General features: G+C 44.4%; 1 long non-coding RNA gene and 1 pseudogene across 1 annotated transcript; both read right to left on the reverse strand.

The window, feature by feature from the left end:
- Positions 1 to 9,079: 9,079 nt before the first annotated feature.
- Positions 9,080 to 11,253, reverse strand: LOC143508795 (uncharacterized). The gene is made up of 3 exons (XR_013129474.1): positions 10,984 to 11,253; positions 10,818 to 10,887; positions 9,080 to 10,365 (listed from the first exon to the last, which is right to left on the reverse strand). It is a non-coding gene; the product is annotated as an uncharacterized LOC143508795 (long non-coding RNA).
- A 6,572-nt stretch (positions 11,254 to 17,825) lies between these two features.
- Positions 17,826 to 20,787, reverse strand: LOC143508646 (uncharacterized; annotated as a pseudogene).
- Positions 20,788 to 21,057: the final 270 nt, after the last annotated feature.

Here is a 21,057-nt window from a genome sequence, read left to right on the forward strand (position 1 = left end):
TGTGTGGAAACAAATTGTTCTTTTTATTCTGTATTTTATTCATGCTAGTCAAAACTGTGTTCTTCAAAACATTTTCATTTCTAACCGAGTCATTGTTTCCATAGCAATGCACTCACTTGAATATAATCTTAGACCGCTTTACACTCAGTGCAGCTACTTGGGGAGCTCAGTGAAGATATTTTAAAAACCACAGATTGGAGAGAGGGAAGTGTGTGTGTGTGTGTGTGTGTGTGTGTGTGTGTGTGTGTGTGTGTGTGTGTGTGTGTGTGTGTTGTATAAAGTGCAATTTAAGTGACTTTGGAATAAATGTTTGGACTCATTCATGTGTGTTTGGACTCAGGTGCCTCTTCTTGAGTTTTTTACAGTTTCAAACATTACCTTGAACTGCAACCACATGGGTTAAGCCATAATTTATGGACTGAAGTAAATTAATGTTTACAAATAGTGATAAAAGAGCAGTTATCCCTGTCAGCCACATGAAAGCAGCGACCTTGCCTTGTCACTTGTCTACGATCACCACACTACCGTATCCTAAGGACTGCAGTGGTCATTGAGCAGGTGATCCTGAGTAATGATTAAACCCGAATCAGGAGAGGAACGTCGACCCCCGTTAGGAGCTGGTGAGATCTGGGGGGGTCAGCGTTTGGTCATAAGGAGTGATGTGCTGCGTTGGTTTGGCAGTGCTGATCTCTGAGAAGAATTCAAACTGCTCATCATCTATCAGTCCTGCATTCAGTTCTGGCACAGATAGATCACTCACAGGTGACAAGGAGCAGTGATCGGAACTTAAGTATGCATTACTCATATGTATGTGCAGGTGTGTGTGTGTTTGAATGATTGCTCTATATGAATGTACATGGACAAGTTGTCGGACAGAGTTGATTTGCTTTGATGAGTACTTATATTTCTACTACTGTTGCTACTACCACTACTATATAATTCTGTATATATTTATATTCAATATTATATATATATATATATATATATATATATATATATATATATATATATATAAATATATAAATATATATATATATAAATAGATAGATAGATAGATAGATAGATAGATAGATAGATAGATAGATAGATAGATAGATAGATAGATAGTAGAATGAAAAGGCATTTCATGCCAGTGAATGAGACATTACACACTCAACACAGAATATATATATGCATTCCCCATTACAGCATGTTCGTGATTTACTCTTTTCTTCAATGAGGTTTAAGCTGGGATTTATTTTCAAAGGAGATCTGAAAAAAAAGAACTAACAGTAAATTCAGGTCTTTGCTGCATTGGCCCTTCCTTTGGAGAGAGATCAGAGATAAGCAGAAGGACCCGGCTCTGTGCCGCTCTGTGACAGGAGGCCCCTTAGGACCCCCCCTGCCCCAGTGTACAGTCAGCTGGGTGTGAATACCCCCACTCACTTTGAAGATGCTGCTTGTGAGGGTTGACAATGTAGCGTTGGGGGACACCTTGAAATATATTCCTCTTGCGCACGGAGGTGACTGGTGGTGTTCTTCAGCACGGAGCGACTGGTGGTGTTCTTCAGCACGGAGCGACTGGTGGTGTTCTTCAGCACGGAGCGACTGGTGGTGTTCTTCAGCACGGAGCGACTGGTGGTGTTCTTCTTCAGCACGGAGCGACTGGTGGTGTTCTTCAGCACGGAGCGACTGGTGGTGTTCTTCAGCACGGAGCGACTGGTGGTGTTCTTCAGCACGGAGCGACTGGTGGTGTTCTTCAGCACGGAGCGACTGGTGGTGTTCTTCTTCAGCACGGAGCGACTGGTGGTGTTCTTCAGCACGGAGCGACTGGTGGTGTTCTTCAGCACGGAGCGACTGGTGGTGTTCTTCAGCACGGAGCGACTGGTGGTGTTCTTCAGCACGGAGCGACTGGTGGTGTTCTTCAGCACGGAGCGACTGGTGGTGTTCTTCAGCACGGAGCGACTGGTGGTGTTCTTCAGCACGGAGCGACTGGTGGTGTTCTTCAGCACGGAGCGACTGGTGGTGTTCTTCAGCACGTCTTAGGCGTTTATTCTGATACTGCTGCTTTTGTTCTGCTTTGATTATCGAGGAGTGAGATTGTTAGACAGGCAAATTGTTAGACAGGCAAAATGATATTGCTCCAAATTGTTCAAATTGCGCATTGGTTATGCAGATCATAACCAATGACTGTAAAAGGTAAAATGAGTGTGTTTGTGTGTGTGTGAGTGATCATTTACATTCATATAGAGTTTTTTCATGCTTTCTTAACCTATTTACATACTTAAGGTATACTGGGCTTTAGCTGTCAGTGAACCTGCAGCACAGGTAATCCCATGCAGCCTGTCCTTCACCCTCACGCTCCTCAGCGGGACAGCCCTGCCCTCTAGAAGCGCCCGTGCTCGGACTGCGGCAGCACGGGGCGCTCACGGTTCCCGCCGAGCCTGTGGAGAAGGAGAAAAGTCTGACTGACACAGCGAAGGCTGCCCCTATACCACTCTGCTCACCTAATACCCAGCCATGTGTGCCTGATTGATTTCCTCCCTAATCAGACCAGGCAAACAAGGGCGCCGGTGTGCCGTGCCAAAGCCAAGGTAGAGGGGAGGAGAGAGGGGAGGAGAGAGGGGAGGAGAGAGGGTGAAGGTAGAGGGGAGGAGAGAGGGGAGGAGAGAGGGGAGGAGAGAGGGTGAAGGTAGAGGGGAGGAGAGAGGGGAGGAGAGAGGGGAAGAGAGAGGGTGACGGTAGAGGGGAGGAGAGAGGGGAGGAGAGAGGGTGAAGGTAGAGGGGAGGAGAGAGGGGAGGAGGGAGGGGAAGAGAGAGGGTGAAGGTAGAGGGGAGGAGGGAGGGGAAGAGAGAGGGTGAAGGTAGAGGGGAGGAGAGAGGGGAGGAGAGAGGGGAAGAGAGAGGGTGAAGGTAGAGGGGAGGAGAGAGGGTGAAGGTAGAGGGGAGGAGAGAGGGGAGGAGAGAGGGTGAAGGTAGAGGGGAGGAGAGAGGGGAGGAGAGAGGGGAAGAGAGAGGGTGACGGTAGAGGGGAGGAGAGAGGGGAGGAGAGAGGGTGAAGGTAGAGGGGAGGAGAGAGGGGAGGAGGGAGGGGAAGAGAGAGGGTGAAGGTAGAGGGGAGGAGGGAGGGGAAGAGAGAGGGTGAAGGTAGAGGGGAGGAGAGAGGGGAGGAGAGAGGGGAAGAGAGAGGGTGAAGGTAGAGGGGAGGAGGGAGGGGAAGAGAGAGGGTGAAGGTAGAGGGGAGGAGAGAGGGGAGGAGAGAGGGGAAGAGAGAGGGTGAAGGTAGAGGGGAGGAGAGAGGGTGAAGGTAGAGGGGAGGAGAGAGGGGAGGAGAGAGGGTGAAGGTAGAGGGGAGGAGAGAGGGTGAAGGTAGAGGGGAGGAGAGAGGGGAGGAGAGAGGGGAGGAGAGAGGGGAAGAGAGAGGGTGACGGTAGAGGGGAGGAGAGAGGGGAGGAGAGAGGGTGAAGGTAGAGGGGAGGAGAGAGGGTGAAGGTAGAGGGGAGGAGAGAGGGGAGGAGAGAGGGTGAAGGTAGAGGGGAGGAGAGAGGGTGAAGGTAGAGGGGAGGAGAGAGGGGAGGAGAGAGGGGAAGAGAGAGGGTGAAGGTAGAGGGGAGGAGAGAGGGGAGGAGAGAGGGTGAAGGTAGAGGGGAGGAGAGAGGGGAGGAGAGAGGGGAAGAGAGAGGGTGAAGGTAGAGGGGAGGAGAGAGGGTGAAGGTAGAGGGGAGGAGAGAGGGGAGGAGAGAGGGTGAAGGTAGAGGGGAGGAGAGAGGGGAAGAGAGAAGGTGAAGGTAGAGGGGAGGAGAGAGGGGAAGAGAGAGGGTGAAGGTAGTGGGGAGGAGAGAGGGGAGGAGAGAGGGGAGGAGAGAGGGTGAAGGTAGAGGGGAGGAGAGAGGGGAGGAGAGAGGAGAAGGCGAATAGAATTTGAATAGAAAATGAGTTGCAGCACAGAGTGATGTATGGGAGCTGGTGATGTAATTCAATCTAACCTGTCACTCACCTTATAACGATTATTATCTCCTGAAAATAAATAAGTAAATAAATAAATAGATAAGGGAAATGCAGCTCGTGTGCCAGGGTCTCCGCACACATGAATTGATTGCTACTGTCAGAGCGAAAAGATAGCGGACGTTTGGAGAGAGCTTATACCACACCTTTCCAATATCGAATGTAATTTGAGGCTTATGTAGGCATGAAGAGTAATTCATGAGGGGACAAGAAACAATTCCAATATCAGCACAGACAGCATCATTAATACTCTTTGACACAGTGAATAATGATTTTTGTGCTTTCTCTGTGAATTATTCTGAAGCTTATTGCGGTTTGCTGCAGGTCCTTGAAGGGACATTAAGACTATATGAACTTATATACTGACAACAGAACTCAAAGAACTAAAAATATGATATATTTGTTTCCTCGCTGGAGTACTTCACTTTGGAGTTAAACTCTCCTTGTTGCTCCCTGCCTGCCTTAACTCCACTGGTCCTCCAGGTGCCCCTAGCAACGGGAATGAGATAAAAAGTACAATAGGAGTATAACGTGGTAGGAATGCAGGTTTGGGTGTCAATAAAAGCCCAGTCGCGTGATGATATTAATCAGAGCCACAGCGTCTGTTGCCTCGTGGGATGCCTACCCCCACTACCCCCCCTCCCCCGTGTTGCGGCATCGTCGTGACAACAGCTGTTGCATCCAAAAGAATCGTAATTACCCGTAAGTGCTTTCAGCCTTTCATCAATAGCAGTAATTAGAGTGGCAGGGAAATTGGCGTTTGAGCAGCTCCTTTTGTGCGCCTCCTCGCCGCCTCGCACGGCGTTTGATGAAACACCGAAATGATTTGCCGGGCGAATTAAGTAAAAATTATAGCGGCTCACTGTTTGTAGAAGACCATCCCTTTAGAGGCCGCGTGTGTGACGTGCGGCTTGGACCGACTGAGCGTGAGGAGTTTCCTTCGTCGTGTAGAGTCATGAACGCTGCGTCTCAGGTGCGCTTTAATATACATGAACCAGTCACCAGTGGGGTTGAGCGCTTTCCACAAGTCTCCGATCTCCCATGTGCCCTCCATCATGACTGGGCCGCTGTTTATGTTATCATGGCATGTTTGAGTCGCCAGCCAATGGGATTTCTCACTGCGGAAGCTTTTAAAAAAATGTATTGTACTAAAACCTGGTGTGGTGTCCAGATGCTCAGTCCTGTACCTGCACAAAGCTTTGTTGAAGGAATAAGATCAGCAGTTTTTGATGACAAAATCGGAGTTCCAAAGTTTTTGTAAACTCTGAGTGTGCTTCCCTGCACCGGATGGTGTCATAGTGATGGAGCCCATTAGGAAACCAATGCTCTTGAAGTACGCTGAAGGAGGCAACTGCACCTCCAGGAGGGGTTCATGGGAGCAGGTGTCTTGAGAGCAGTAGACACTTGTATCTCCATTGCTTGCGGTGTGATACAGCCAGCATCATCTGTGGCTCTTCTGAGGGGAGTGTACGACTGTGGCGAAGGAGAAAGCACCTGCCGTGTGTGCTGCTCAGCTAGGTTAAGATGGCTAAGTGTAGATGATATACTGAAGTGCTCAAGACTGCTGGGGCTGACAGCCAGTACTGTGTGCTTTCTGGACTGATTGCAGTATGGTGTAAGGTCTGATCTTTGGTTATGATCTCTTGCCAACCTATAAAAATATAGTTTTAAGTACCATATTTTAAAGAGAGAAAAGTGTTTCTGTACATTTTGAACAGCCATCAGCCATTACATTGACATCTAAGCGATCCATGTAGTCAGATAGATTTACTATGCAGCACCATTCAGATGCATAGCTTCAAGTGGATTTAAAGTAACAGAAATGGATATATTAATAGCATGCAAGCAAGTTACTTACAAAGTGCAGTTTTCAGGCCATTATCAATAATAGTTCATCTAGTTAGGGGCCACTGAAGTGATCCCGGCTCATGTGTTATTGTGAACCATTTCCAATCATTTTGGAGAGCCCAGAATATCACTGACCAATGAAAAGTAACCGCAGTTCACCCTTTTCTACAATAAAGTGCATTTTACAACCAATAACCAGTAAAACTCAATGAGCAGGAGCACATAGTGCAGTGCAAGGTTTCTTTTCAGGCTTTGAGGGCAAAGTGGAGCACATAACAGCTTGTGAAGTGCCCCTCACACCTCAGCCTGCAGGCCTCGATCTGCAGGCTGGAGAGGGGGAGAGAACAACAAAGAGAAAAGCTCGCTGTTATAGCCCTGGATCTTCAGGCAATGACCATTTCTGTTCATTTACACTGCTGTCTGTAAATGTCTGAGCTTGTCGTACTGGAGGACTGGCAGGAGGAAGTGTCTGACTGCAGTAGAGAGGAGAGGTGTTATTGTGCTCTCGCAGCGAGCACATGCCGCCCACGCTTGTGCAAGGGGCCCGGCTGTAGGAGCTGTATTTAAATGATGTCCATTCGCAGAGCCCTCTGTCCTGTTATATGCCCCCTGATGTTTTAGAGTGTTGCTGACCCACGGAAAGTGCCACCGTCAAGAAGTGTGAAAAGCACACGAGACTTCCGTGGGGGTGTTGGATCAATACAGGCCTCCTGGAAGATCACCGTGTCTCATAAAATCATATGGGAGTGGTGATGGGGGTGTGTGGTTTTTGGTTGGTCCATTAGAGGGAGAGATAGGTGACTGTGTTCGTACGGTGTCTACTGAAAGGAGGGTTAGTAAAGAGGACACTGCTGTTTTTTTTCCAGAAGACTCCATTATTCAGCATAGCCTGGGAATATGAACAACAGTGTGCCACTTGAGCTGTCTGGATCACTCACAGTCACAGTCTGCTCCTAGAGGAGTGTGTGTGTGTGTGTGTGTGTGTGTGTGTGTGTGTGTGTGTGTGTGTGTGTGTGTGTGTGTGTGTGTGTGTGTGTGGAATGCCAAGGGCCAGTGAAGGGTGAGGGGCATACAGAGGACAGTACAGAGTGCATCGGCATAGCAACAGAGGTCTGAATATGCACAGCACGGCTGTGCGGTGGGAGGACCTGCTACTGTGTTCACACTGGCAGGCTGCAACTGTGTATTTGCTGTTAATCTGTGATAGCATGACATACTAGCATTATTATCACAGTTTAGAGCTCTCCCGAGTCCTGCTATTGATTGTAGATGATTTCCCTCAGTTTCTAGTGTGAATTTTGTCTTGTGAATATGTTATAAAACTTTCCAAAATCCTACTAATAAGGAATAATCCCCACTGTAGCCAAAGGTTCAAGGCAGTATGGCAGGAAATGTATTCAGTGTACTGAAAAATAAAAAAATCATTAACAACAAAGTGTTTATATCAAGTTTGTTCCTAAATCAGTCCCCATGACATTATGTTCCCCCCAGCCTCACCACTATGCGTCACCACTGGTATGCGTCACCACAGTTCTCCTTATCTCCTCCAGTACCACAGCACACTGCTGGCACAGAGGACACAGATGTGTCACAGTCAATACTGACCACCCATGAAATGACACTGATCACTATAGCATGCAACAAGCAACACAAATTTGATTTTCCATGATGCCCTGTGTACTGGGGGGCACCATCACGCACCTATGTGCCAATCACCTCTAATTTCCATGCAAGCAAGATCAATTTGCATGCCTAATGCCATCTACATCTTAATCCCTTTTTCTGACTGGGGGACTGGTTTTAAATACAGCTTGGTGCTGGGAGGTGTCCCTTCATTCCAGCCCAGTGCGTTACATGAACGGCACTCAAATTAAGGCGAGGAAGTTAATTTCAGTCTGATGATGCAAGCGGGAGGTAAACGCAGAGGCGGAGCAGGAGCAGGGTGATCCACTCCAGAGATGGATCGGTTCCTTTGCTATCCTTTAAATCTTGTCATCTGTGCAGATCCTCTAAACACCCCCCCCCCACCCCCAATCTGTGGGCCTTGGGGCGTTCTAATAGCCTGTCAACACATATCTTGTGCTTATTGAAGGATGTGCAGGGAATGGGCAGCCAAAAAGCCACCTTGAAGGCATTCCATTAGTGAACGCTGCTCCCACCACACCCCCCTTCCCCCGACGGATCCTGGGAGGCATGTTGATGCTAATGCTGTCATCTCTGCCTGACAGGCTGCTCCTATCTCTGCTTTTCGACCTGTCCACTCCAGACTGACTGGCCACCATCACTGACTCCCATGTAACATCTGGCCTGATGAAAATCCTGGCAACCCTTTGCGCAGCTGCAGTACTGCCTGACCACCAGCACCAGCAGCAAGCCCATACGCTTTTATACAGAGCAACTTACAGGCATGACTGAAGACAACTCCAGGGTTAAGAGCCTTGTTCAGCTTAGTAGTGGTGGGGCTTGAACTAGCAACCTACTAAGAACTCAATGAGTACCTTAACCACAGAACTACAATCAAGTGAATGGCATGCACCAGCCACAGCTAACACCCTCAGCTCTTCACTGTATCCTATCATGTCCTAGTAATGATGTCCAAAAGCCCATTTTCACCCACACATTGAGTTGCATGGGACTTTGGGTGCTTCAGGGCAATCATTGATGTCATTAATGGTATGGTTGATTCCCTCCTCCCATTTGTGGTTTCTTCAAGAGGCGTTAGTGATAGAGGGTAACATATTTTATGGATGGAGTTTACATGATGTTAGTGACTGTACCTTTACCAGACAGGGCTCACATGTCCCAGCAAAAGGGGGACCAAAGACCAAGTTCCCAGCAGCGTTATAATTGTTGTTAGGACATTACCTGTTAAAGGTTACCTGATTACTCCTATTATTATAGGGTCATCCATGGTCCCTTTTTGTAATGTGATGTTGTAAAAACCCTTGTTGTAAAGAAGGGTTCCAAAACTTGTCATACATTGTTTTACTTTTTTAATAAATTGATGAAAACTATATTTTATCTGGAATTTTATACCAAAAAATATAAAATATACCCAACGTTAGTGTTCTATGGTTAAGACTCTTAAAATGTATAACATCCATCAGTGAGCACTCTCTTGTTGATAACATGTATTTTTTAAAAATACATTTAGAACATTAACATTTTGATTATTTTAGTAATATTCCTATTACAAGATAATGATAAAAAATGTGTGAAGTCTTGTGAAGGAAAGGAATCACATGAAAGCAGGATCCTCCTGATATTTCTGGGTTTCTCAGCAACAAAACAGTGCATGTGTGAGCAAGAGCAATCCCAGTGGAGTAATTGATTTTGGAGCGTTTTGATAGCATCTGTTTATTCCATGCATTTAAGCCAGCTGACAGATTGCCCAGAGACAGGAAAGCCATGTGAGTCTTCTTAAATTGCATCATGTGGCTATGAGACACCTCTCCTCTCATCTCCTCTCCTCAAGCTCTCCTCAGAGACATTGTTCTATGTGTCTGTCTGTCTTTTCAGACTTTGTCTCTCTCTGTCTTTACCTGCTCCTCTTTTCTCAATGAGATCTTTCTTTTCTCTCTCTCTCTCTCTTTTTCTCTCTCTCCATACCCTCCACCTTTCTTTCACTCTCTCTTGCATCTAATCTTTCTGTTTGTGTCTTGGGGTTTGCTTGACAAACAGCATTTCTAACTATCCTCCATCACTTACTCCCCCCCTCCACACACACACACACACACACACACACACACATACACACACACACAGACATACACACACTCTTCTCTCTTTGCACAACAGTAAAATTTCAATCATGGCATCTTCTCCCTAGATACATGTACACACACGCCGAAAGCTACAGAAGGTAAGTTGGTGATTACATGCATGATGGGGTCATGAAACTAAGTGCAGGGGTTTCACCTCATCCCCTGCTTTCTCTCTGCACTCTCATCTTTGACTCTAAAGGGCAAGTGGGAAAGAATCTGAAGTAAGACAAATGAGATTCAAAGAAGAGAGGATCCATGTGTTGTGTGCTGCTACAGGAGATACTGAAACACAAGGCCCCACAAATCTTACTGCAAACTTTGAAGTCAGACGCTTCACAGCGCGTTGCTCAGAGAAAGCCAAGACGAGAAGCCTCCCTTTCATTCTTCACTCATCCTCCAGACTGCCCTGATTACCATAAGCACGGCGGTATACATGCGACTTATTAAAGCGTTTACTTTAAGATCAAGCCAGTACTCTTGACAGTGGGGCCAATGGCCATCTCAGGCGGTCGGCTCGCAGACGACGGAGGTGGTGGAGCATCTGTGGCGAAGGTGAAGAAATGACTGAGGTGAAGAGTGAGGGAGCCCCGCATGTCTGGTGAGCAGGGCAGGATCACCTGCTGCATGTGAGCTTCACAGCAAGACGGGGTAGGAGTGGCAGTGGGCCATCGAACGGCTGCAGCTCCGAGTAGGATTGGCGCACCGCTCGCTGAGGTTGCCGGGGGTATTAGCCACTTCAAAATAAGCTCCATTTCATCGAGTGAGCAGCCTGTGAGGCAGATTAAATAGGATTATGGAGACTGTGCTTTGTCTTGGACGGGACCAGTGAAAGGTCATGTGACTTGGTACAGGAGCCCTGGAAAAACCTGCAGCACATGAAAGATTGCAGACCGAATGATGCACTGGGGCAGAACTGCAGGAATCAGAACTGGATGTACTAGAGCTAGACTTTACTGCTTCTACTGATTCAATTTAGCAAATTCATCCTTGGGAGAATTTGGACTGCAGTATGATTTTCTCTGCATTGTCCATTTTATTTATATACTTAAATGGTTTGATTTGTTTATGTAGATACAAACAAACAAACTAGCCAAGTAATATAGAAAATTTCATGCATCGTATTAGACATTCGTTTGTATTTCTAGAGGATTGATGATGTAGCTACCTTATCACATCTCACAAAATAATTCACAGCACCTGTTTAAAGCAGTGTTCACTTACACACTAGATTGTAGCAGATTCCTGTGGGAGGCCATTTTGTCCATGCAGAGACTGGAAACGTCTTTTTCTTCTGATCAACACAGCCATAGTTATAAAATAGACTACATGCCCCAAAGAGCACATTCTGTTTCAGACAAGAAGAGGTAAGCCTGCAAAAAATCAGTACCTGTTAATTGGACCCCAAGGTTTGTTCCACTTCTGGAAGTATATAGTAGTGTATCTCAGTCAATAAAGGGAGACGTAAACACCAGGTCTATCAGTCTGGTACAGCTGCATGATGATACGGTTGTTTAGAAGACACGATGTAACATAATTCAATACATTTGTGAGGAGTGACAAACATATACAGTGTTCATTTTACAAGATGCCGTAAAGCATGTGGGGAACTCAGTAGGTAACAGCAGCAGTAAGTAACCCATATATAAATAGCTTTTTGTCATATTTGTTAAAATTCACTGTCAGTCGTGCTTGAGCCAAATAATCCATGGAAACATTTAGCAAGACTGCACCCTGCCCAAAACAAACAAGACAGCCAATCAGAGCCAGGAGGAGTGTCTGAAGAGGTGCCAATCACTGCTGTTCTACAGGCACAGACTGACTCAGTCAAGTGCAAACAGCGAACGGCGTCAGGGACTTTGCAAAAGCAATGTGAGATAAATAACCACCGTCACTGAAAGAACTGCCCAACCTTGCCAACAACATGACAAAAACAAAAGATCTACAGAGCCTGACAGAGCTCTAAACTAAATGGTATGTTAGCACCATGTCTGCTCCACAGGTTGCTGATTACCCTTGATTTGGTTTTTATTTGATTTTCAAAATCAATTAACACCAAAAAGCCATGATGGTACACTCTGGAGTGCATTACTCATTTAACTGTGACGTTGCAGTCATCCTAACATTAGTTTGTTTCCTGGAGGTGGGGCTGGAGCATAGCTGAGATGGAGAGGGAGATGGAGAAGGAGGGAGAGAGGGAGGAGCCTAGTAGTTTGAATATTTGGGCTAAAACCTCTCTCTTCTGACCAACTGCAGCAGGGGTCTACGGTACACTTTAAAATGACTGGGCAGATTTTATTACTGTCACACCTGGCTCTGCCCCCTCCCTGTCTGTGTAGCCTGGCTCCTCCTGCTCTAGTCTTTTCGGTTTCTGTTTTGTTCCGCCTCTGTTTTTGTCATTGGGTTCAGCTGTCGCTCGTTTGTGTTTGTATTTATTCTTTGTGTTCCTGGTATTCAGTGTGGGTCAATGTTTCATGTCTTACTGTGCGTTCACACCGAAAGCGACGAGAGCGACACGGCGACCGGAAGTCATTCATTTTCAATGAGAGTGAGCGACACCCAGCGACGCTACGCGACCGTGAGCGACGCGACGCGAATCGAGCGATGCGAACAAGTTGAGCTCACCTCAACTTTATGCAAATGAGCAGTGACGCGCGGCGGCGACTACCAATCAGAAAGTATGTTTGCACCCTCCTCCGAAACCGCACCTCTGACTTTGGTTCCTACTGATTATTTGTTCCGATTGCAAAATGGAGGAGGGATTGATAGTGGCTGTCTCTGGATGTCCCGCACTTTACGATGTGTCCCTGTTTATTTACAGTACAAAATGTTTATTTTTGGAGGGAATACTGTTCATTTGTTAAAAAATGACATGTTAAAAAAAAACATCTGCAATAAATTTGCATTTACCCTATTATTGGTTATGATTTTTTTTATTCCTGTTTGATCTTCGGGTCTGGGGTAAAAAGTTAAAAAATTACATAAACATTTTAGGTTTATATATGTGTTTTATACACACACACTATGTTTTATACACGCACTCCTTTATAATCGTGTGTCCTGTCATCAATAGATTAAAATAAATAAATACTGTGTCCTGCTTTAAAAACGTGATTTGAATATCTGTCACGTGCTGCATGCCGGCGTGGTGTTGGACACGCCCCCACGCGACGCGATGCTGGCGACTCGGTGACGGAGAGCGACTTTCGGTGTGAACGCACAGTAACGTTTATTGGTGAAGTCAGAGTCTTGTACGGCAGTGGTATATATTTCTCTCTTAAGGTCTTGCTTATACTTATGTTTGAGTGTTATGCTTCATGGTAAAGGTTGCTGTATGTTACGTCGTTCGAGTTTCAGTGTGTGGTTTGTTTCTGTTTTGTCACGTTTCTCTTCGTGGTGCTTCAGTTGTAGATATCGCCTTGTGTTGTCAATGAGTAGTTTAGATTTAACACGTTTCCTGTAGTTGTGTCTCTTGTATATTGCCCAACGTCGTATATGGTTTACTTCTGTTTAGTCATGTTTGCTTATGTTGCACTCCAGCTGTATAGTGTCCTGTGAGTTTATGTTTAGCTTAAGTAAGATAGGTGTTCAGTGTTTCCTGTTTCAGAGTGTTTTGTAAGTGTTCTTATGGTCTTCGGTTCAGTTTGTTTTGGTTATGTTTTGTGTGTCATTCTGCTAGCTTTGTATTACAGCTCACCGTATGTTTTTGGTAGTTGTGTGTGTGTGTGTGTGTGTGTGTGTGTGTGTGTGTGTGTGTGTGTGTGTGTTAATCTTCCTGTTGTGCTTCATGTAATACAATTATTTGATTTAACTTTGTTATATGGTGTGTTCTTCCGTGAGTGATCTTTTAGTAGTCTGTCGGTGCTAGTGTTTACCATGCCGCGTAAGAGTAGAGTGATCCGTGTAGGCACTATATGGCTACTTTAGGTAGCTTAGAGTCCCGCTCTCCAGCGCCAGTGCGTCCACCCCCTGATCATGGTACCACCCCAGCGTTACAATTACGATTCATGATGTAATTTATAGCCATATATATATATATATAAATCTACATCCAAATCCACTGGAGGAAAATCCATCCTTGTGTCGTGGCTAGCCCCGCCCATTTGGTTTGGTTCTACCTCAAACATCACTCCGGCTGGATGGCAGCTTAGCTGCGCATTGGGGAGTGAAGAGTGACACAGGGTGCCACAACCCGTTTGATGTACAGACGACCGATGCCCACAATTCTGTGTGGCCGACTGAGGTATCTGTGGTAAGCTGGCTAAAGCCTGGGCTTTTCGGTACTAATGTGGCAATTTTTTTTCCTCAGAGGAGAAAACTCTTTGAGGCGGGTAGAAGCCTGCAGCTATGATGCCCTGAGTTTCAGCTCCCCCACAGAGGCAGAGCCTCTCCAAACCACCAGCCGGCCAGAGTGGATTATTCACGAAATGAAATGCGGAAGTGCTGAAAGCGATATTCCTGTTCCTGCTGAAGTGTTTTCGTTGTTTATTCAAGTGCCTTCCGACTCTGAGAGGGAACGGAAAAATACACACGCTCACGCAGCCTTGCAGCGGTGCTAGTGCTGGGGCCTCTGAAATGCTCAATGAGTTCATTACTCCTCAGGGCTTCAGAGGAGCGCCTGGAGCAGTGGAAATGATGCAGAGAGAGAGATTGACCTGCAGACCAGTACACTGTAAACACCGCAGGCACAGCTGGCTCCAGGGAGAAGGAGGGCAATGGGAGGAGGTACTAGCTCCATGGGGGAGTGGACGTGGGAGCTGGGAGGAGCTTAGGCCATCACTCATGGAGAGCATGTCAACACCCATCAGAAGAGGAGTACAGTGTGTAAGGAGCAGAGTGGTATTGAGAGTCTGGTAAGGACAAATTTTGCAAATACATTTTGACAAAGCTTGGTGTTCTAACATCTCGAGCTTACATAAAGATGCTATGTTAAGCTTGACCCTAAAACTTTGCTCTGCTAATCTCAGATATAGCGAATGACAGATCTTACCTGTACAGCATCCACTATGTTTCTGGCACACATGGGGAAAAATCCCATTACATATCCTCACACTGATTGCAACATCATTTAATGCCCCAAATGCAACAGGTTCAAAGGGAACCAAACATGGTCAAAAATGTAATTAATATGAATATGAAGCATACAGTGACCCACAGAAAATAATTTCTAATAAATACAGTTTTTGACGACTGCTAACATGCGTTTCCCAATACTTGTGATACATTGTCAAAACTCTAAACACAGCAACACATTGACCTCACACAAATAGCCAAATAGTTAATATCATTTTCAAAAGCTCATTTTCTTAACTAAATACCAACTCTGCATTTCACAACGCAAACAGAATTTTGTCTTTATACACCAACTTTGTTAAAACACAGCAAACCTGGTTCAGCATCCACAGATTCTCTATTCGAGATGAACATAGTCAATCACTGCACAACCACTGTAAAAAAAACTAACATTTGATGGCAATACAGAAACAGTATTACATGTAATATTTTACTCTCTCCCAGCAAACAACAGACATTTTACAGTAACATCTGTTGTTTTCTTAGTCAGATCATTTTTACTGTAATCCACTTCATTTGGACTTTTTTTTTTCAAATGTGTGCATTTTTGGCAACATATTCTCTACACTATGAGTGATATTTACTGTTAGGTACTATATGGAATGTAGATTAGACAAAAAAGGAGTCAGTAACAGTTTTGCAGTAAAAGTTATATTTTACTGTATTATGGACATTACTGTAAATTGTGGCCTAACCCAAAAAATAATTACCGTAATTGTAAAGATAATTAGCCATGGTCCCATATGTGTAAAAATACACATATACAAAAAAAAGCCACACAATGGGGAAAAACAGAATACAAAACTGAACAGTCTTGTTATGTGTAATGTAAGTGGTCTTCAGCAGTTGGCCACATGTTTTCATCCTCATCACATCTGATGTTGGCCCTTGCCATGCACCTTTGATAGAAAAGCTTGGTATGCCTTATTCACCCCTGGCAGTCTTCAGCTGAAATGTCTCTGCAGCCGGGATCCATTGCATCCAGGAGAGACATTTGGTCATGGGGCCGATGATCATACACCTTCCACCTCCAGACTGAAAAAAGTTCCTTAGTGGGGTTGATGAAAGGTGAGATGGGCGGAAGGAAAAGGGACATCACTCTTGGATGAATGAATGAATGAATGTTCGATTTATATAGCGCCTTTCTGAATACCCAAGGCGCTTTACAATTTAACATAGGTACAAGTCACAGACAACCAATCACACACACCGGCGAGAAGCGGCAGCCAATTGCGCACAGCGTACTCTCTACCGGAAGCCACAGCCCCCTGGGGGACTGAATGAGGTGCAGGAAGGGGAGAGAGGACAGACCCTAGTGGCAGAGCACCATCCACCACTGGGCATACAAGCACACACACACACACTCAGACACTACTTTTTATTGAACAAAGAGACACAGACACATACTCAGGGAGAATTTGTCTGGGACTGGCAATTTACCTAACCTCCATGTTTTTGGACTGTGGGAGGAAACCGGAGATCCCGGAGGAAACCCACACAAACACAGGGAGAACATGGAAACTCCACTCAGATGGGGACTTGAACCCAAGACCCCAGTGCTGAGAGGCAAACGTGCTAACCACCAAGCCACCGTGTTGGTGGTCTATAAACCAGTTTGTGATGACATGATAATGACAGAATGCTACATTGTCCCATCACAGATGTCCTTGTGTTTCCTCCCACCTGTTCCCTTTCTGTTTCTGGAACCAGTTGTTGGTAGAGTTCATTCAAAAACTAAAGAAGGAGGTCACTGTTATAGGGACCAATCTGGCATTTGTGAAGGACCAAACCTGCACTTGAGATTGCAGGACAAATTGTTATATTTGTTCCTCTCTGACCTGGTACATTACTGTACTTCATTTTATTTCATTGATCTATATGTGCAAAAAATATGTATTACAGTAATAGCTTTTCAGCTGCCTTTGTTTTTGCAGAACTTTGCATTTTATACAGTATTTAAGGTTTTGAACCTTAGGTTTCATTTTTGACATGCTGTGTGCAAGCAATTGTAAATAAGGCAAAAATTATCCAAAATTTTGTTATTGGATAACCTTGTGTTTATAGAAAATTTAAGCATTATAAAAACATGTAAAATGACTGCATTTTGTGCCATAACAACATGAATTGAACTAATAGTATAGCCACTGAAGACTGATGTTTTGTTCAATGTGTTTAGAGATTTGAAAATGTGACTATAGATTCGACAAGCGCATGTTAGCACCAAGCCATAAGCAACAAACAGAACTCATACCCGGATGCAGTGCACATTGTAGCGGGGGATTTCACCCACATGGACTTAAAAACAGTATTCCCTAAGTTCGAGCAGTACATCCAGTGTGCAACGAGGGGAAATAACACTGGACAAAGTTTACAGCAACATCAGGAAAGCCTATAGGACAACCCCATTACCACATCTAGGCTTCTATGACCACATGTCCATGCTGCTGATTCTTACATACTGTACACACCCTGCAGGAGGAGAATCCCTTCATACACAAAGACTGTGAAAACATGGCCTGAAGGAGCACTGCTGCACCTACAAGCTGGTATTGAGAGTACAGACTGGACTGTATTCGAGCATGAGGATCTGGAGGCGTACACCAATTCTGTGGTTTCCTACATCAACTTCTGTGTATACAAACGTTGCCGGATCTACTCCAACCAGAGACCCTGGATGAATAAAGAAGTCAAATCAAATCAAATATATTTGTATACCGCTTTTCACAACATATGTTGTCACAAAGCGCTTTACAGGATTTACAAGGTTAACAATACTATGGGTCCAAATCCCTAATGAGCAAGCCAAAGGTGACAGTGGCAAGGAAAAACTCCCTAGATGGTGGGGAATAGGAAGAAACCTTGGGAGGACCAAGACTCAAAAGGGAACCCATCCTCCATTGGGCGGCCCGTTAACACACAAATTATACAAAAACAAATTATACAGACTAATACACAAGTTACAAATAAATCACACAATCAGGCTAAGTATAAGGTAACTAGAATGAAAGTTCTGGGTGTTGATATTGTCAATGTAAATGTCTTATGATGAACGCCAGGTTTTCATTCCGTGTCGGAGCGATGATACTGGAATTGTAGGCTCCAACTGCAGTGTTACTCCCCAAGTGAACCTCAGAGAAGAAAGATATGTGATGTAAATATGTAACAGATTATTCAAAGGCCAAACTAAACAGATAAGTCTTTAGTTGAGTTTTAAACATTGAGACTGTGTCTGAGTCCCGAATAAAGGCAGGAAGATTATTCCACAGTTGTGGAGCTTTAAAAGAAAAGGCTCTTCCACCTGCTGTGATCTTTTTGATCCTAGGAACAGTTAATAAGCCTGCATCCTGTGAACGAAGTGAACGTGCTGGATTGTAATGATCAATAAGTTCACTAAGATACTCTGGAGCTAAGCCATGCAGTGTTTTATATGTTAATAAAAGTATTTTATAGTCAATACGGAATCTAACTGGCAGCCAATGTAATGATGATAGTACGAGCAATGTTGCGTAAGTGAAAGAATTCTACCCTAGTTATATTATTAATGTGTGTATCGAACGAGAGATCTGGGTCTAAGAACGCTCAAGTTCTTTACCTCTGCGCTGGGGGTTATAGTAAAGGAATGCAGATTCAATGCTACATTACGTATCTTGTCTCTCGCTGCCCTAGACCCAACTATTATTAGCTCTGTTTTATCTGGATTTAGTGCTAGAAAGGTACACGCCATCCAATGTTTTATCTCTTCTACACACTTCTGGATTTTACTGTTTACACCTAAATCATCGGGTTTAGCCGATAAATATAGTTGGGTGTCGTCTGCGTAGGAGTGGAAACTGATGTCGTGCTTATGCATAATCTCGCCTAAGGGTAACATATAAAGTGTAAATAGAAGTGGTCCTAGGACTGTCCCTTGTGGGACACCATATTTAACCTGAACAGATTTAGATATTTTATTATCACTTACACATTGGAAGCGGTCGGTCAGATATGATCTAAACCAGGAGAGTGCAACTCCTTTTAATACCTACTGTGTTTTCTAGTCGATCCAGCAAAATGTTGTTGTCTACAGTATCAAAAGCTGCGCTAAGATCTAACAGTATAAGGAACGAGATGAGCCCATTATCTGACGATATCAGTAAATCATTCACTACCCTGAGTAAAGCTGTTTCAGTGCTGTGGTTCGGTCTAAATCCTGATTGGAACTTTTCATGGATACTATTTGATTAGAGATAATGGCTTAACTGATTGTAAACTGCTTTTTCTAGAATTTTAGAGATAAATGGGAGATTAGAAATTGGTCTATAGTTGGCTAGAATCTGCAGATCGAGATTCTGTTTTTTAATCAAGGGTCTAATTACGGCGCATTTTAATTGTTTGGGCACATATCCTAGGTTAAGGGAACTGGTAATCATATTAAGTAAGGGCCTTGCAATAGTTGGGAGTAGGTCTTTGAATAGACGGGTTGGAACTGGGTCGAATATACATGATGTAGGCTTAGACGAATGAATTAGTGTTGTGAGCTCTTTTTGCGATATAGGATCGAAGCCATTTAGCTCAGTAATATTTTCGGATGCGTAGTTACTAATATCTATACTACTGGGGTTGGATTGGAGGTTAGGCTGTGATGTATTATGACTCTGTAGTCGGATAATATCTATTTTATTACTAAAAAAGTTTAAAAATTCATCACTAGTGTGTGTAAGTGCCGTATTAGAACTAGTGTCATTGATATTTCTTGTTAGTTTTGATACAGTTGCGAAGAGAAATCTAGGGTTATTTTTGTTGTTTTCTATTAGTGTCGAATAATATGAGGCTCTAGCTTTTATTAGGGCATGTTTATATTTGACTACGGCGTCTTTCCATGCGATTCTAAACACTTCTAGTGAGGTGGATCTCCATTTGCACTCCGCTGCTCGAGCTGCCTGTTTTAGAAGACGAGTGTGGTAGTCATACCATGGTGCAAGCTTTTTCTCCCTAATTAATTTTGTTTTAACAGGAGCTACACTGTCTAAGGTATTGCTGAGTGTGGAATAAAACTGTTGTGTTGCCTGTTGTAATTCATTGGGCTGCAATGGCATAGTGCTCGGTAGCTCTGGTAGTATGTTAATAAATGTTGCTGCGGTGTCGGATGTGATAGTGTGCATGGTTTTTGTATGGCGCATCTGATGCACATCGTATAAAGCTATTTCATATATTAGTAGGGAATGATCTGAAATGGCGTCATTTTGGGGGATAATTGCCAAATGTTCTATGTTTAATCCATAAGTAAGTATTTCGTCTAAGGTGTGTTTACAGCGGTGAGTAGGTCCTGTCACATTTTGGGCTATACCTACTGAGTCTAGGATGGAATCGAACGCGGTTTTCAGTGGGTCTAATTCATTTTCATAATGAATGTTGAAATCACCCACAATTACAAATCTTTCAATTGTTAGGACTAATTTCGAAAAAAACTCAGCAAATTACTTAAGAAATTCTGAGTAAGGACCCGGTGGTCGATAGATGGTCACTAGTTTAAGCTTTGTTTTATTGCCTATGAGATTATTTATTTATTTATTGCCTATTTCACCTATCAAAGCTTCGAATTAGTTAATAGAGGTGGTTGGTTTTACAGTAAAACCTATATCTGTGTCATATATTGTGGCTACTCCACCTCCACGCCCTGTGATACGGGGCTGATGAACATAACTGTATCCAGGAGGAGCTGCTTCATTAAAACTTACATATTTGGTTACTCTAGCCCAGGGTTTTTCAAACTATGGGTCGCGACCCTTGGATGGGTCGCGAGCCAAAAACAAAGGGTCGCAAAAAAATAAATGTTAATATATTTAATAAATTATTATATTAATGGATTATACTTTCGCGAGTGAGCGTAGCGCGCGGTTAACAGACACAGTCTCAATGGTTTGGTAGGTAGGGAAGCAAGTTCTACTTAACGAATGGCCGTTGGAAACCGTTTTTTTTTTTTTCATTTTTGGGTGATGTTGTCCTTAACCGTCTGTCTGTCTGTTGTCAGTTGTATGTATCGGCACCGTTATTTTGTTGTTTTGTTGTGTTAGCGCTTGCTAACAACTGTCCAGTCGCTGTCCAGGTCCTTCTGAGGCAACATGCCACAGCTTTCAGTCATTGACCGTGGGGGTTGTGGTGTGTAACCCCCCCCCCCCCCCCAAATTATGTCCGTTGTTCCACCATTCGACTGCAGTGATTATAGCTTCACAGTGGAGGATCATGAAGTGAGGAGAACATTGAAGACTGTGAACTCCAGGAAGGCTGCTGGACCAGATAGGCTCTCTGGATGGGTCCTCAGAGAATGTGCATACCAGCTGGCTGGAGTCTTTACCAAGATCTTCAATGCATCCCTTTCCCAGTCCTTCATTCCGCCATGTCTGAAATCAGC

The sequence above is a fragment of the Brachyhypopomus gauderio genome, chromosome 2, assembly GCF_052324685.1.
Source record: "Brachyhypopomus gauderio isolate BG-103 chromosome 2, BGAUD_0.2, whole genome shotgun sequence".
NCBI classification, from domain to species: domain Eukaryota; kingdom Metazoa; phylum Chordata; class Actinopteri; order Gymnotiformes; family Hypopomidae; genus Brachyhypopomus; species Brachyhypopomus gauderio.